General features: G+C 46.1%; 1 pseudogene; it reads left to right on the top strand.

The window, feature by feature from the left end:
* The first annotated feature begins 17,924 nt into the window (after nt 1-17,924).
* On the top strand, nt 17,925-18,350 carry LOC128584669 (40S ribosomal protein S23-like; annotated as a pseudogene).
* The last annotated feature ends 287 nt before the right edge of the window (nt 18,351-18,637 follow it).

Below are 18,637 nucleotides of genomic sequence, written 5' to 3' on the forward strand. Positions count from 1 at the left end.
AAGGCCAGAGAAGTGCTCTCAAGTGGTGTGGATGGTGTCCAGGAGCGGGACTCACCGCTCTGTCATTGGGTGGACACCCTGGGCCAGGGGCCAGGGAAGATAAGGCTGGAGCTCAGAAAGCCAGGGTGGGGTGCAAGAGGCAAGGGTGAGGCTGAGTTAGCCAAGGAGTACCATGGGCTCCACCGTAAAGTCCTTTTTGCTTTGCAATGGGCTGTGGCCTTTTTGGCTCATGGATGGGAAGATGAGATAGGTTCCCAGGCCCTAACTTCGCCCAGTGAAATCTCTTTCTGGCTACTAACTGCCTACTACTCTGACCTTTTGAGTTTGCAGATCTGTATAAAGGGATCTACTCACAGGGGGCCTGCAAAGGAAATCCCTGCAAGAGGGTACAGGTGATCCCTTTACTTTCCCAGCTCTTTAAAATTCTGACTCCACAATCATAGGGATTTGCTTGAAAAAAAAAAAAAAAAAGCCAGCATGTATTGCAAATTCCAGCTCAGCATCTGGTAGCCATTAGCAGTCACTCTGTGATTCCAAATCCTCCACCCTCAGTCCCTTTTCCCCAGGCTCCTGTTGGCCTCCTCCCCTTCTCCCACTTCCCCTCACTTTCCCCCAAGCTCACCCGGACCTCTCCACCCACTCCTCTGACAGCTGTTTTCCAAGCACTGAAAAGAAAGAATCCAAGGATGGGGCGGCCCCTGTGGCTCAGTGAGTAGGGCACCGGCCCCATATACCAAGGGTGGCGGGTTCAAACCCGGCCCCGGCTAAACTGCAATCAAAAAATAGCCGGGCGTTGTGGCGGGCGCCTGTAGTCCCAGCTACTCGGGAGGCTGAGGCAGGACAATCGCTTAAGCCCAGGAGCTGGAGGTTGCTGTGAGCTGTGTGACGCCACGGCACTCTACCGAGGGCCATAAAGTGAGACTCTGTCTCTACAAAAAAAAAAAAAGAAAGAATCCAAGGCCATGGCCACAGCCACTCACTCAATTCCCAGGGGGCACATTGGAAAGGAGGCCTTTGGGTTTCTGTTTGTTCTATTGAAGTTGCTTGTTTTGGGAGATGGGCGGGGGGTTCTCTAGTATTTTGAATTTTTCCCCTTCTTTTGCTTTTTCTTCTTTTCAGAAAACCAGCAGCTTTTCATGGTTCAGGAACCAACTGCTGACTCCTAGTAATATCAAAGGGGAAAAGCTAATAAGGGAGTTTGTCCCACTGGTCTAGCTGCCTTTAGAAAGGTAACAGGCTTTATTTTCTCAATATAACCTAATGCTAAAATCTTCTTTATTTCCCAAACTTTCACAAGAGGTTTCAGTAGGTTTTTATGTATGTTTGAGAAAAATACAGCTTATATCATCACTGTCTTTCATTATCTTGTCAGGGGCCATGTTCCAAAAGACAAATATAACAATAACCAAAGTCTCTTAGAGCTTTGAGATATAAAACCGCCAATGCTTGTATACCTGCCACCCTCTGGTGACAAAGGAGTCCCCCAGATGGACAGCCCAGCCCCATTCCCCCTTTCACAGTTTCTCACACAAGGCAGAAATACAGCATGTGCTGAACACTCTTGTCTGGAGCGTGGGCACATGCCTTTAATTGGGCAGAAGTTATTTACAGATGCTCAGGCTAAAAGGATTACCCACTTCATGATCCATGAGTGCCTCTGTGCCCTCATCACCTGCCCCCATCAGCATGTACTACCTCCAAAATACGTTTTACAAGTGTCCCTTTGTCTCCAGCTCCACTGCCATGTCTCTAATCCAAGCTACCATCTTCTGTCACCTAACTTGTCTCTGCCTCTGCTTGTGACAGAAAATTCACTCCCCATATATTCTCTCCAAACTTCTCTCCATATATTTCCCTTCTTTGGTTCACTCTGCCACTCTGCATTTCATTTTTTCAAGCAAGTAGGCTTTCTTTTTTTTTTTTTTTGGCCGGAGGTGGGTTTGAACCGACCACCTCTGGCATATGGGACCAGCGCCCTACTCCTTGAGCCACAGGTGCCGCCCCAAGCAAGTAGGCTTTCTAATCACAGGTTCCTAAAAGTATAGAAAAACTGTAAAGCATCCTAACAGTGTCTCAGCTTCTGCAGAAGCCTGAATCTGAGATGACTTTCACCTAGGTGCCCTAGAAGGCATGGTTGGAGCAAGGACAAGAGATGAGACTGTCCAAGATTAGGAGGGGAGAGAGTTTCTTGACTCCTAAGACCAGTGAGGAACCCAGTTGAGACTTCAGGGACAAGGCCTTTGGAGTTGCTGTGATCAGAGGACTTGGCAGCCTGAGCTGCCAAGGGAGGGGACTTTGATGGCAGAGTCATTGATGGGACTAAGCTAGTCTTGAACAGTCCAAGGCACCTGTTATAACCATGCCAGCCAAAACTCCTTGCCATGTTTTCTGAGTGCCAAAGAAGGACTCCTCTGTGATCCTAAAAGAGAACGGGGTCTCACTAATGACCTTTCAGGAAGTAAAGCGCTAAAGGCAGAATTAGGCTAAGCTAGTAGGAATAAAGTAACAGTTACTAAAGACCTAAATGTGGACCAAGATGCACACCAACTATGTACTGAAGGTAATCAGTTCCAGTTTGCTCAGGACTGAGAGATTTCTTAGTACATAGGACATTTAGTGCTACAGTCGAGAAAGTTCTAGGTAATCCGGGATGAGTTGTTTATGCTATTTAAAAGTCCTTCTACTAAATGGCACATTCTGAAAGCAAATCAGATCATGATGTGTTTTCTTTTTCCCTGAAAAAGAAAACACATCATGATCCTTTTTCTTTTCCACCTTCACCTCTTTCTCCTAATCTCTCTCAAGGTCCTCTCCCTCCCTTCCTGCAGACCTCAGCTCAGACTAACCCTCTCTCACCATCCTGTCTAAAGCAGCTTTCCCAACACTGGCCCCCACTTCTCTTTCCTCACTATCACCCTGTATAATATACTCATGGCACTTACCACACATGGAAATGAACTTGGCTGTGCTCGTGTCTGTCTGCCCCAGGTTCTGGCTCAGAGCTTTACATATACTTGGTGCTCAGTAAACAGTTGATGCCTGACTGATAGCAAAACAGGCTTTAATTTTTTTTCTTTTCTTTCTCTTATTTTACTAAAGAACAGTACATAAGCAGGATAACTTCTCCTGGAGATTAACCCTTATTTTGGTGAATCCAATAAAAACCAGTCACTCAGCAGTGACTGGTTTGGGGTTCACTGAACATTATACCCTATTTCCCTTTATTCCAATCTTCTTTTGGCATTTTCTTTCTAATCTCTGTAACAAATATAAAGACCCCCATCACAGGTAAGACAGGAGGAGGGGGAAAAGAACAGAGCATTGGGGCAGAGGCAAAATAAGGTGGTTAAACACACATCCGGATGCATCTAAAATCACAATAAATTAAAAAAAAAAAATTGGGCGGCGCCTGTGGCTCAAAGGAGTAGGGCACCAGCCCCACATGCCGGAGGTGGTGGGTTCAAGCCCAGCCCCTGCCAAAAACTGCAATAAATAAATAAATAAATAAGGTGCAACAATCTGCTTTAAAAAAAAAAATTGAGGCAGAGTCTCACTTTATCACTCTTGGTAGAGTGCCATGGCATAATAGCTCACAGCAAACTCAGACTCTTAGGCTCGAGCAATCCTTTTGTCTCAGTTTTTCATTTTTAGTAGAGACGGGGTCTCACTCTTGCTCAGGCTGGTCTTAAACTCATGAGCTCAAGCATTCCATCTGCCTCAGCCTCCCAGAGTGCTGGGATTACAGGTGTGAGCCATTGCACCCAACCTAATAAATTTAATTTTTCTTCATTTTTCTACTAAAGGATTTAGATCATCAGCTTGGATTAAAAATTCAGCTGTGGTAATTAAGGACACAAATCCCTTCACCATAGCTTCAAAGAAAATGAAATACCTAGGAATACACCTAACAAAGGAGGTGAAGGACCTCTATAAAGAAAATTATGAAATCCTGAGAAAGGAAATAGCAGAGGGTATTAACAAATGGGAGAACATACCATGCTCATGGCTGGGAAGAATAAACATTTGTTAAAATGTTTATACTTCCCAGGCGGCACCTGCGGCTCAAGGAGTAGGGCGCTGGCTCCATATACCAGGGGTGGTGGGTTCAAGCTCCACCCTAGCCAAAACTACAAAAAAAAAAAAATGTCTATACTTCCCAAAGCAATCTACCCATTCAATGCGATCCCTATTAAGATACCAGCAGCGTACTTTCTTTTTTTTTTGCAGTTTTTGGCCGGGGCTGGGTTTGAACCCACCACCTCCAGCATGTGGGGCTGGCGCCTTACTCCGCTGAGCCACAGGTGCCACCATCAACAGTGTACTTTCAACATTTGGAAAAAAATGATTCTGCATCTTGTATGGAACCAGAAAAAAACCCATATAGCTAAGGCAGTTCTTAGTAATAAAAACAAAGCTGGGGGCATCAGCATACCAGATTTTAGGCTGTACTACAGGGCCATAGTGGTCAAGACAGCACAGTACTGGCACAAAAATAGAGACATAGACATTTGGAATTGAATAGAAAACCAGGAAATGAAACTAACATTTTACAGCCACCTAATCTTCAATAAACCAAACAAGAACATACCTTGGGGGAAAAACTCCCTATTCAATAAATGGTGTTGGGAGAACTGGATATCCGCATGTAAAACACTGAAACTGTACCCACACCTTTCTTCACACACAAAAATTGATTCAAGATGGATAAAGACTTAAATTTAAGGCATGAAACAATAAAAATCCTCAAAGAAAGCATAGGAAAAACACTGGAAGATATTGGCCTGGGGAAAGACTTCATGAAGAAGACTGCCATGGCAATTGCAACAACAACAAAAATAAACAAATGGGACTTCATTAAACTGAAAAGCTTCTGTACAGCTAAGGAGACAACAACCAAAGCAAATAGACAACCTACACTATGGGAAAGGATATTTGCATATTTTCAATCAGACAAAAGCTTGATAACTAGGATCTATAGGGAACTCTAATTATCCACATGAAAAAAGCCAACAATCCCATATATCAATGGGCAAGAGACATGAATAGAACCTTCTCTAAAGATGACAGATGAATGGCTAACAAACATATGAAAAAATGCTCATCATCCCTATTTATTAAAGAAATGCAAATCAAAACCACCCTGAGATACCATCTAACCCCAGTGAGAATGGCCCACATCACAAAATCTCAAAACTGCAAATGCAGTGTGGATGTGGAGAGAAGGGAACACTTTTACACTGCTGGTGGGACTGCAAACTAGTACAACCTGTTTGGAAAGAAGTATAGAGAAACCTCAAAGAACTCAAGCTAGACCTCCTATTTGATCCTGCAATCTCATTACTGGGCATCTACTCAGAAGGGAAAAAATCCTTTTATCATAAGGTCACTTGTACTAGACTCTTTATTGCAGCTCAATTTACAATCGCCAAAATGTGGAAACAGCCTAAATGCCCACCAACCCAGGAACGGATTAACAAGCTGTGGTATATGTATACCATGGAATACTATTCAGCCATTAAAAAAATGGAGACTTTGCAGCCTTTGTATTAACCTGGATGGAAGTGAAAGACATTATTCTTAGTAAAGCATCACAAGAATGGAGAAGCATGAATCCTAAGTACTCAATTTTGATATGAGGACAATTAATGACAATTAATGACATGGTGGGGGTGGAGGAAGGGGAGAGCAGAGAGAGAAAGGAAGAGGGAGGGGTGGGGAAAAGAAGAGCAGAGAGAGGGAAGGAGAGAGGGGGTGCCACACCTTTTAGGGGCAAGACAGGATTGTAAGAGAGACTTTACTTAACAAATGCAATCAGTGTAACCTGGTTTCTTATACCCTCAATGAATCCCCAACAGTAAATTTTTAAAATTCAGCTGTGGGCTGTTTATGGGATACACCTAGAACATAAGGGTATGAAATAGATGAAAAATCAATGAACAAAAAAATAGAGATTGTGGAAATAGTAAACAAAAGAAAGTTGACATGAGACAAAATACATTTTAAGACAAAAATAATTACTTGGGATAAAGAGGATCTCAACGCAAGGCAAAGGGTTGAATTCACTCAGAAGCTATAACAGTGCTAAACCGGTATAGCATCCATTTAAATAGCCTCCAAATATGAGCAAAGATGAGATTATAGAGAGAAACAACAAATTCGCCAAAATGGTGAGAGATTTTGGCATTCCTCCATCAAGTATAAATATGTCAAACACAGAAAAGCATTTTCTTTTGAAAAAGGTAACGAATGTGGGGCGGCGCCTGTGGCTCAGTTGGTAAGGCGCTGGCCCCATATACCAAGAGTAACGGGTTCAAACCGGCCCCGGCCAAACTGCAACCAAAAAATAGCCGGGCGTTCTGGCGGGTGCCTGTAGTCCCAGCTACTCGGGAGGCTGAGGCAAGAGAATCGCTTAAGCCCAGGAGTTGGAGGTTGCTGTGAGCTGGGTAAGGCCATGGCACTCTACCGAGGGCCATAAAGTGAGACTCTGTCTCTACAAAAAAGAAAGAAAAAGGTAACAAATGTGATCTCACACACTTGCATAATACTAGGAGACGATTCTCCATTGGTCATTCACTTTTCTGCACAGCTTTTGTTCTGGGCTATTTGTTCAAGGATGTTTGTACAATGAACAGGGATATTCCCAGGCGGTGCCTCCCACTTGGGCAGAGGCCAAGTTTGTTTACTGTTCAATATTATAGAGATCCTTTCTCCTTCTGGGGTTGCATTTGAACAAGTTTGCTTTCAGCTCATTATAAAAAATTGAAGCTTCCTAGGCTTTGGGGTTCCTCAGCTATGAAAAGGCCCCTTCCACTTTGCCCTTATGGGCTTTATATAGCAAGGGGAACCAGTCCCACCTTGAAACTCAACCCACCTACTGTGCAATGAGTAATAAAGTTCTTTGCTTCTGATCTAGGAGTCTCATGTCTTTTGTCAGCTTCAGTGAAACTGGGGCAGGCTACATTAGTAGATTGAAAGCAGGATAAAATAGCCAACACTAGCAGGAAGTGCGGGCTCACACCTGTCATCCTAGCACTCTGGGAGGCCAAGGTGAGTTGATTGCTTGAGCTCAGGACTTCGAGACCAGACTGAACAAGAGTGAGATCCCAACTCCACTAAAAGCAGAAAAACTAGAAGCCGTGGTAGTATGCATCTGTAGTCCCAGCTACTCCAAAGGTTGAGGCAAGAGGATCTCTTGAGCCCAAGAGTTGGAGGTTGCTATGACCTATGACACGATAGTGCTCCACCCAGGGCAACAGAGTGAGACTCTGTCTCAAAAACAAAAATGCCAGTTTTCACAGTTTCTGATACATAGAACCTTGCACAAAACTGTAGAAAATACACCAGCTTCTTAAGCAACACGTGGAGCAGATAAAATTACCTGGCACGGTGCCTGCCTCCTGAAAAACTCAGTAAGTGTCGGTTTCATTTCTCCCCAGCATTCTTGCTCCTCTGACTTCCTTCAGCAGTCAGCAGCCTCGGAAAGGAAGGAATCAAGTGACCAGATGTCAGAGGCTAGTGTTAAAACAGTCAGATGGTTCTGTCCATCCCTGACGTAAAATGGGAGTGCAGGGAGCTAAAGTGACATGTACAGGGCAACCCCTTCCCGGTGTTGACCCTATGCTGTGTGACTTCATTATTCAGTCTGGAGCAAGACCGTGCCAGGAAAGCAAATTCTATATTTAAATGTCAAGACACTTTCCAAAGGTCTGGTGGAAGTTAAATTTATATCATTAACCATGTCCTTATGGCTCAGAGCAGTAAATGAGACATGGTCTCTGTCCTTACAGAGTTCTCAGTGTTTTGGGGGCCTAGCAGGAAGGTAGGAAGTTGGGGTTTGGCAGGTAAACCACCAACTAACACAATATGATACGTCCCCAAACACCAAAACAGAGTGATCCATAATTAATTCCACCAAGGAAAGTCATCTGCATGGAGAGGTGACATTTGAGAACTGACCTGGGTCTAGAATAATTTCATCAGGTGGAAAGGAGCAAATTCTCAGCTTCCAGGTTGCAGTTGCCAAAGGTGAAGGTGTAAAGTTTCTTTGGTTGTTCAGCATCCCAGGGCAGATCAGGGCAAAGAAAGGGTGGTAAATAAAATATAACCAGCACCTCTAATACGAGAGCAAGGAGAGTTGGGAAAAGAAGCCACTATTGAGAGAGAGAATTCAAGAATTGGTCAGGGGAAACATACGAGTTGGGCAATTAAGTTGTGAAGTCATCCTAGAAAAAGTGCTACATACCTCATTGCTGAATATCACTATGGTCACCTGCAAAGTACTCCCCTTGGTCATCGGGTGACTGCAGTGATATTCAGCAATGAAGTATGTAGCACTTTTTCTAGGATGAGTTGGTAAATTTAATTGTCAGATCTCGTATACCAGATGATCTCAAGGGTCCTTCCTCAAGCTGGTGAGGCTGAGACAGGATCTGTAGCCCCCTTTGGAAAAGGATAAAACGCATCTCTAAAAGACCCCCCCAGACACCTGCATGGGTCCGGGAGACACTTCTGATGTACTTCAGGGAGAAAGAGGGCAGGGCGTGGATATAGCTACTTCAGTCATGGTCTGTGAGATGCCTCCCTCATCCTCAGAGTTGTGGCCCAACTAAGACCATGCCCAGGGTCCTCTGGTCCCTGACATGTGGCCATGAAGAGCTCATTGCTGAAATGAGCTCTTCGATTTCCAACTAACACAATATGATACGTGTTGTGTTACTCAGAAGAAGAGAGAACTCAGAAGTTCTACATGTCACGACTCCTGGCTGTGTCATAACAGATTTTAAAGATCATTGACCTGAGTGATATCCTCATAATGTCCTTGGTTCCCTCGGTGGCTTACAGGGCCCTATAATTCTTGTATTTATTGAAACACTTTCTTGGTTTGCCACCAGGTCTCATGTTGAGCTGCACCAAGATGAAAACTTACGGAGATGACAGCTTTTATAGCAAAGTTCAGGATAGATCTGTTTTCTACCAAAGGAGTATCCTTTGAGCAGAAAGATATACAAAACACCTCTAGTCCACACAGAAGACTTCACAGGGTGCCTCACTTAACATTAAATTATCCCTGTTCACAATATGCTAGTTCTTTTGCTCAGCCTCTGACCAGTTACTCTGATAACCTCTCAACTTTCCTTCCCCTCCTCCTGCCTTTCTGCAGAGCCACAGCCGGGACACAGGGATGGGTCAGTGACTTGTGTCCCCATGACAGAAGGATGGGCCCTTGGACTGCAAGGTGGTTGTGATCCTCCCTGATCTCTAGTGGTTTACCTCTAGCCTGGCCTAGCTGGGCTCCAGTCTCTGACTTTGGCGAGGTGGGGACTTGGGGAGCCCTGGAGGTCTGAGGCCAGGATGGGCTCTGGCCTATGTGTGGCCAGGTGGTATCAACTGTTTATTTTGCAAAGCCCAGATGAGGCCTGTGCTGGGTGGTTTGTGATGGGGACCACACCCAGTTCAACACCAAAGCAGAAGTTGGCTGGCCCCAGCAGCAGGCTCAAGGGCCTTAGAAGCCCCTTGTCACCTGGGCATAAGGGTCACTGGCTGCACTTCTGGGCTCCCTAAATGGACCCCTTCATTCCATCCCTTCAACAGGCCACTTCAAAGCTCCTGGGATCAGGCCAGGGCATGCCAGGGCTAGTGAGTGGTCCAGCCAAGACCAGGCTGGTTCCGCCAGGTGTGTCCCTGAGGAGAAATCCTGGCACTCCTAAGAAGAAGATGGTGCCAGAGGCTGCGGGGAGGCCTGAATGTGTCTGCAGGGAGGCCCCTGCCCCAATGCCACTCCCAGGGCTGGATCATGCGACAGATAGTTTGTACTTAATGCATCAGCAGATCTGGGTCATACACACAAAAAAGGAGGGGAGGAGAGCTTGCTAGCTGAAAAAAATCATCAAAATGATCATACTGACTCTGCTATGTGTGACACTTGTGCTTTGAAGTCCTACTCAGGGTCTTTGAAGGTCCAAATCCCTCCCCTCCCCCAGTTCTTCCTTCTCAGAAGCTCAGCTCACAATGGCAGCACTGCTCTGCCCCTGCCAAGACCTTTCTCAGATGGCTAACTCATCTGAGTTACCATTGATTTTTATGAACACTGCCCTCAGGCAGCCCCCGAGTCAAATGCTAGGAAGACAGGAGGGGGTAAGGCTCTGGGTCTAGCCTGAGGAACCCAGTCCCCAGGGGACACAGACTCATACAACTGACTATAATTACAGTAATTACTAGTTTTGGTTTACCTCCCCTGTGTCTGAAACTTTTACACTAATGATCTCTATTCCTCTTAATGACTCAGGGATGGAATGGGAATGTGAATGAATCTCTAAGTTATCCATGGGAAAACTGAAGCTCAGAGCAGTCAAGGCCACCTTGCCAGAGAATGGCAGAACCCACATACAAGTGTAAGGCTGCCCCACTGCCCTGGCCCACCTCCAGCCATCTGCTTTGGGCACCATAAGGGTCTCTCCATGGACACTGAGGTCTGTGGGGAAGTCCCAGTTAGGTTCAGCTGTCCATGGGCACCATCCAACCCAGCCTCCTTCTTTGCAGAGAACTGGGACCTCTTGAACCACACAGGGATGCTCTCAGGGCCTCTGGGAAATGCATATCAGAGCAGGGGTTGTGTGCCAGCAGACTCAGGCATCTAGCACTTGAGGGCCTAACAAGGCTCACCTTGGTGAAGGTGAGGTCTGCTTCTGGTAGAACAACAAGAACCTCAGTGGAAATTGGGAGAGCTTGTTGAATGTAGGTTGCAAATGACCTGAAACAGAAGAACTGTGAGACGGTTCTGCTGAAAAGATATAAGTAAAAGACAATTATAGAACATGGTGGACCTGAGAGGATGAAAGAAGCATTACCAGATTTAGCAAATAAAAATAGGAGATGCCTATCTAGGCAAATTTGTATTTAATATAAATAATGAATATATTTTTAGGATAAATACTTATAAGTATACTTAAAGCTATAATATTTGGGGCATACTTAAAAAGTATTCATTATTTATCTGAAATGCAAATTTAACTGAACATTCTGCATATATATTTTTTTTTTTCTGGCAACACAAGGTTAAGGACATCCAAGGACTAGCTACAGCAAGAATTAAGGTCAGGAATGGCAAATGGAAAGGGACGTCCTGGCAGGAACCTAGCAGGGCTAAAGTTCCCCACAGGTTGAAGAATGTAGCCAGCACCTATCTCAGTAAGATGGAAGACGGAGGGAAAGGGGTGATGGGAAAAAGAAATACCCCCATTTTATTGTCTCTCCACCTGCTGGTCTTCTGCTATGCCTTCCTTTAGCAAGGGAGTCTGCTACAGTTTGAATGTTTCCCTCAAAAGTTCGTGTATTAGAAACTTAATCCCTCTGCCCTTGTGCCATTATCAAGGGAGTGGGTTTGTTATCATGGGAGTAGCTTTGATATAAAAACGAGCTCTCTCTGGCTTCTTGCTTTGCCTTCTTGCCATGTGACGCCTTCTGCCGTGTTTTGATGCAGCAAGATGGCCCTCACCAGATGCCAAGCAGATCCAAGTGTCATGCTCTTGGATTTTGCAGCCTCCAGAATCATGAGCCAAGTAAACCTTTCTTTATAAGTTACTCAATCTGGTATTCTGTTACAGCAATAGAAAACAGACTAAGACAAGTCCAGGTGCACTGGCTTATGCCTTCAGTCCCAGTGCTCTGAGAAGCTGAGGTGGGATAATGGTTTGAGCCCAGGAGTTTAAGGTTACAATGAGCTATGATTGGACCACTGCACTCCAGCCTACACAACAGAATCCCTTGATATTATCCTCAGGGGGTTCCCTGGCACAGAGCAGGAAAACAGAAAATCACACAACTTGCATACAGATTTCTGCCCCCTCTTCACTCTATCCTTAGCAATTCGAATCAATTGTATTATATCCTGTTTCCTCTTGGACCTATAATGTCTTCCACTGCCTAGAACACCATGTTTAATCTTTTTAGCATTTTAGGAGCCTTACTTAGCCTTTCCCCTCACTGGAAGACATCTACTGCTCTGAGAAGACAAGAATTTTAGACAAACAACTAATTTATTGTGACTCAATCCAGCCTCAGGGCCTTTGCTTATGCTATATGCCTAGATGGTCACGGGATACATAGCTTGAAAGGCCTTTGGGGGATCTGGTCTTACCCCCTTGTTGCCTAGACAGGAAACTTCAGACTTGGCAAGAGGAAAACACACACTTAAAGCTACTTTTTCCCCAGTTGACCAGCCCTCCCTGGCCTTTTAGGTCCAGCCATGGTCTCTGGCAGGAAGTCTTCAAGGGCTACCACCCTGCACTGAGATTGCAGCTCTGCTCTTCTGCCTTCTTTCTGATCACTGCGTGTCTCTGAATCCCTTTCCCCCGACCAGAATACAAGGCTCTTTTTTCTTAGCTTTCCCTTTAGCACAGTGTTGGGGATGTGAACACAATAATTTTCTTTTCAAATTACATCCTTTGACTAGAGTTCAACAGTTTAATCATAGTTATTAAATAAGTAAAGACCTGCCTAGTTTAGTGCTTGTGGCTTAATGGGAAAAAACCGCAGCTTTGGAATCAGATAGCCTGGGTTTGTTTATACTTTTTTTAAAAACAAATCTTTGTTGAATTTACTCCAGGGAAAGAAAATCTTAATGCAGCTGGAAGTGTCTCACACAGATTGTGGATCAAATGTCCCACGCTGGTAGAATGAGGCCCTTTCAGATGGACGTTTAAACCACAACTGCGTTTTGCACTGCTTCCCCTAAGACATGACAGCATTTGGGCAAGATTAACTTTGACATAAGTTTAGGGGGGTTTTAATTAAAATCAGAGTTATCCAATATCTTCTTCTCTGGCTTTGCTGCTTTCACCTGGAGTCCCTGGGTGCATATCAAGGAGCCTGTGAATTCCTCCCAACCATATATAAAATGTTGTGTTTTGCTGTTCATATGCTGTTGGGGGAAAGTCAGTAGTTATTAACAAATTCTTAAAAGGATCCATAATCAGCCAGGCAAGGTGGCTCATGCCTGTAATCCTACCACTCAGGGAGGCAGAGGCAGGTGGATTGCTTGAGCTCAGGAATTTAAGACCAGCCTGAGCCAGAGCAAGACCCCTTCTCCACTCCACTCGCCAAGAGTGGCAGCAGGCACCTCTAGTCCTAATTACTGGGGAGGCTGAGGCAAGAGGATCACTGGAGCCCAAGAGTTTAAGGTTCCTGTGAGCTATCATGATGCCATGACACTCTACCCAGAGCAACAGAAGGAGACTGTGTCTCAAAAAAAAAAAAAAAATCCATGATGCTGTAATCCACAATTACAGACCCACGAGTGTAGGGTGTCATTTCTCAACTCAAAGCTCTAAGCCATGTGCTGTCCCCAAATCACCCAAGGAGCTGTTTAAACCAGAGATGCCAGCACAGCGTGAGGAATGCTGGCTCTGTGTGCTAGCAAGGAGCCCAAGAATCCATACCTTTAAAAGAGCTCTATAGGTGAGCTGGAAATCAGGCAGAGGAAGAAATTAGTGGTCTTGGGCAACAGTTCTCATAGCAGGGTCCCTGGACCACCAGCTTCAGCATCACCTGGGAATGTGTTAGAAGCACAAATTCTCCAACTCCACCTGTCTTGCTAAACCCAAACCTCTGGGAGTGGGGCCAGCAATTGGGGTTTTAACCCTGAAGGCTGCTCATCTTAGCCAATTAAACTGAAGCAGGTTCCTGTCTCTGTGCCTGGAGTCCATTGTCCTTGTAGTAAGCGGTGTCTCAGGTGGAGTTTCTTCAATTGCTCACTGGTACTTCAGATGGAGACTTGTCCCCTGGCTCCAGACAGGGCGTGGCCTCCCAAGTGTGCCACATCCTCTTGTGCTAGCTGGCAAGCCGGGCACAGAGGCAGAAAGCGGGGCACAGCCATGGTGTCTTGTCATCCTCCACCCCCCCTCTCCCGGCCGCTCTGGCTTGGCTCCAGTGAGTGGACTGCTGCTATTCTTGTTCAACATGGCCCTGGAATGACAGCCACCCAAGGAATCTGAGAAGAGAGCATGTCCTGAAGAAATGAAGAAGCGGCATCTGTCTGTCCCACAGCACTGCAGGCTGATGACTCGCGCCCCAGCTTGTTGAAAGGAGGGAGATACACACCACAGAGTTGAAAGCAGAGACTTCACAGTCTATTGGAGGGCGACTATGCAAATTCATGTTTGTCTCATTCCTCTTTGAAATATAACCGTCCCCTAGAGCCCCAGACTATGTACAGCACTTCATCGCCAGCTGACTGAGCTGCAGAGCACCCCGTCTGGCCTGACACAGCAGCACGCCCAGCCTGTGGGCAGGACTGGACGGCGTCAGTGCCCATCCACGCCCATCTCCCAGCTCACCTCATTCACACAGTCATCAGAGAAATCACTAATGGACAGGAAAAATAAAGAGATTTTTTTTGTGGTTTTTGGCCGGGGCTGGGTTTGAACCTGCCACCTCCGGCATATAGGACCGGCGCCCTACTCCTTGAGCCATAGGCGCCGCCCAAGAGATTTATTTTAAGGAATTTGCTCATGTCATTTATGGAGGCTGGCACACCCCAAACCTGTACGTGGGCAAGCAAGCTGGAGACCCAAGAGAGAAGGCAGAATTCTCTCTTGCTTGGGGCAGGGTCAGCCTTTTGTTTTCTTCAGGCCCTCAATGGAGTAGTTAAGGCCCACAACATGGAAGGCATTTTATTTTGCTCCAGTCCACTAATCTGCACATATAGCTCATCCAAAACACCCTCCCAGAAGCATCTAGAATAATGTTTGCCCAAATGTCTGGGCACCATGGCCCACTGCTGGTTCATTTTGACAAGATGAACCACCACACTAATGTACAGGTGGATAAATCTAAGCTGGAGAACAAAGGTGATGTTTCCCACCTTTCTCACATCCGCAGATGCAAAGAAAACAGTGTCTGTGAAATATTTGGGGATGGATAGACCAGACTGCCCCCACTTACATGCCTGGCCTTGGATACAGGCATCCTAGGGCTTCCTCCACTGACCTAAAGGCTAGGTACTTCAAGATACCTGGGGCTTATTTGCAACTTTGTGCCAAAGATTTGTGCTGGTTAGTCCACAGGCTAGTGGCAGAGCTGGAAATTGTCCTCCACATGGCTTCTTCCCATAGCAGGTATTCTCTGTCTGCTGGCACCTGGCTCTATGGAGCCAAGACAGAGCTTCAGTCTCCCGTGGGTGACCAGCAAACCCAGGGAAGACTCTCCTTCTTCAGAGTAGAGTCAGGCCCACGTTGCCTGAGCCTGGAGTGTGGGCACCATGTGCAGGAGTGCACGCACTGCTGCTATCTTCTGTTTGTTATAAACAGAGTATAAAAAAGATTCCTCTAAACGAATACCCCAGGTATCAGCAGCTCTGAGCCCCTACTAGCACAAGGCACACCCTTGGTCCCCTGAACCCTGTGTTTGATCTCTGGACAGAGTATAAAAAAGATTCCTCTGAACGAATACCCCAGGTATCAGTGGCTCTGAGCCCCTACTAGCACAAGGCACACCCTTGGTCCCCTGAACCCTGTGTTTGATCTCTGGACAGAGTATAAAAAAGATTCCTCTGAACGAATACCCCAGGTATCAGCGGCTCTGAGCCCCTACTAGCACAAGGCACACCCTTGGTCCCTGAATCCTGTGTTTGATCTCTTGGATATTTTTCTAGGTGTCTCCAAAGGGGACCCAGTGATATCCAGAGTCCACTGGTCCACTACAGATGTCTTAGCACTCCCAGGTTCTTCTCTCACCCTGGCTCCCCCAGCCAGTGCCCACTGCTCTCCAGATTGCCTGAAGGACCCTCAGTGGTATGACCACTTGAAAGCCACCAAGACCCATTCCCCATGCTTGGGGTAATGATGGCGTCAGGCTGTGCCTCTGGCAAGGGAGAAAAGTGCTAGTGCCAAACCTGCCTCCCAGCAAGCTCCTTGTAAAAACAGCCCTTCAACTTCTCCCACCCTCCACTCAGCCTGCACATCCCCAACGAAATTGTATCTGCCCCCGGGCTTGCAGACGTCCTCCACAGACATGCCAGAGCACCGGCTTTGGAGGGGTGATGTGTATATAGCTACTGACAATGTACACTTACACATGCCAGCTACTCATTTTGATGTATTGATTGTACAGTGTTTATAATATTTTTATTTTCTAGAAAGAATTATTTTACTTCAAAACAATGTTATGCAATTGTCTGTTAGCATGTGTGCTGTTTATGTGCTTTTGTACTCCTCAAAAAAGCTTTAGGAAAAACCACAGAATGCCTAGTGCTGTACGTCTGTGCAGGGATCACCTGCATCCCAGGAGCAAGCCCCAGCTAGGGCCTAGAGTTGTAGACCCTTCTGCACACTTCCAGAAGTTTTTCTCTTCCCGTCTTTTCACACCACCCTCCCTCCCAACGCTGGGCAACCTCACACCTCACGAAAATTCCCAGCAGCAATTCAGATGCATCAGGACACAATCCTTTCTGAGTTAGTAACTTTACGGTTTTCCCCAAGAACAGTGGTCAAATTATCTTGATGGGACTTAAGGAAGGGCCCTTTTTGCTGAGGAAAGAAAGAAGAAGAAAGAAAGGGAAGGAAAGAGAGAATAAGATAGAGGAAAGAAAAAATGAAAAAAAGGATCTTCCCTAAAGGGTAATTGAAGCCTCGACCTCTGGTGTCAGAAGCTGTTGCCGCCTCTTCTCCACCCAGGGAAGTGTTTTTAGGGTTCAGCTTGAGGCGGAGACCCTGCACAGAGGTGTGAGCACGCAGGTGTATGAGGGTGGTGTGCATGGTACGGGGCTGAATTGGTGTGCCACACTGCCAGCTGTGCCTAAAACACCCCTCCCCCACCATTTCACCTCTGTGACCTTCAGAGACTTGAAGCTTTATCTGCTCTCCCTTTCCTCTTGTCATCGTTGTGTGTCATTTGTTGGGACCTTAGGATAAGGGAGGGGCTAGTCTTGAGCTAATTAAAAGGGATGTTGCAGAAGGCAGAACAGAGTTGGGGGGAAGGAGGGGCCTCTGCTGGGAAGCTGTGGCCTGAACGAACTCTCTGGCTGGCAGCGTGAGTGTCTTGTGCTGGCCACCTCGTGATGGTGCCGCCTTGGGGGTGGACAGGCTCCCGCAGGAGGACCAGCTGCTGGGAGTTAGAGGAGCTGGCCCCAACAGGCAGAGAGGAAGGTGGTTTGTTTTGCCTTTTATGTATTTTTTTTTGCATTCAGCCTTGCACGGATGATGTTTTTGCCTTTGTACACACTGATGTTTTTGTTTCTTCCCTAAGGGTAAGGATAGGGCAAGGAAATTTCTCAAGAAATATTCTCAAATGAGTATGAATTGATGAATAATTTTCCAGAACTTGGAGGCTTTCCAGGGACTGTAAGCCCCAGGAATTTGACACATGGAATCTCATAAAGTGAAATGGGACTCCGGAGTCCAGGCTGCAGAGGAAGCAATAACATTTTTCAGCGTAGATTGTGCACAGGCAAGTGGGCCACAGGCAAGTGAGGGAGCAGCTGGGTCCGACACTGAGCAAAGCCAGAGAGACTCCACAGCATCATCTGAAGGAAGGTCTTTTAAATGACACTTTGGATCTGATTTCTCTCTGCATCGTGTTTTCTGAGACTTGAAGATCAAATGCTAAATTATGGGTGATATTCATCTTCTCTATGGTTTTCTGATTTTATAAACATTTGCTCTAATAAGAGTGTTTCACCAGCCCTCTCCTCTGTGCACCCCCATCTCTTCTCTGCACATCTGGCTCTCCTTTGGGGCTTCACTGATGTCCAGGGCTATCATCCAAAGGCAGTTGGCCTCAGGGTGATGGGGCTGGAAAAAAGCCTGAGGCCCATTCATCCAGCACAGCTGAGAGGAGCCTTTTCATAGCCCATTTGCTCAGGCTGGTGCCTGTTTTAATTCTTGGAAAGGCACATGCTCTCTTTCGTGTAGGCCCCCCGGGCCGGCAGGATGGACAAGTGTCATGGGCTCCAAACAGCTAGGAAGCGCCGTAGTCACAGATGAGACCAGAAGTGGCATGATGAACAGTACAAGAAGGCCCGTCTGGGCACAGCCCCGAAGGCCAACCCTTTTGGAGGTGCTTCCCATGCAAAGGGGACTGTGCTGGAAAAAGTAGGAGTTGAAGCCAAACAGCCCAATTTTGCCATCAGGAAGTGTGTCAGGGTCCAGCTGATCAAGAATGGCAAGAAAAATCACAGCTTTTGTGCCCAATGATTGAACTTTATTGAGGAAAATGATGAAGTTCTGGTTGCTGGATTTGGTTGAAAAGGTCATGCTATTGGTGACATTCCTGGCATCTACTTTAAGGTTGTCAAAGTAGCTATTGTCTCTCATTTGGCCCTTTACAAAGGCAAGAAGGAATGGCCAAGATCATAAAGTTTGATGAAAATGCAGTAATAGGGCAGCACCTGTGGCTCAAGGAGTAGGGTGCCGGTCCCATATGCTGGAGGTGGCGGGTTCAAACCCAGCCCCGGCCAAAAAAAAAAAAAAAAAAAGAAAATGCAGTAATAAATTTTCATATGCAAAAAAATAAAAAAAAGAAAAGGCACATGCTAGGTAAGGCGGGGCTGGTGTCCCTGTGGAGTGAGTCTATACCAGTGTTTTTCAACATTTTTAATCTCACAGCACAATTAAACCTATAGTTAAATTTCCATGGCACAATT

The sequence above is a fragment of the Nycticebus coucang genome, chromosome 4 (genome assembly GCF_027406575.1).
Source record: "Nycticebus coucang isolate mNycCou1 chromosome 4, mNycCou1.pri, whole genome shotgun sequence".
In the NCBI taxonomy this organism is placed as follows: domain Eukaryota; kingdom Metazoa; phylum Chordata; class Mammalia; order Primates; family Lorisidae; genus Nycticebus; species Nycticebus coucang.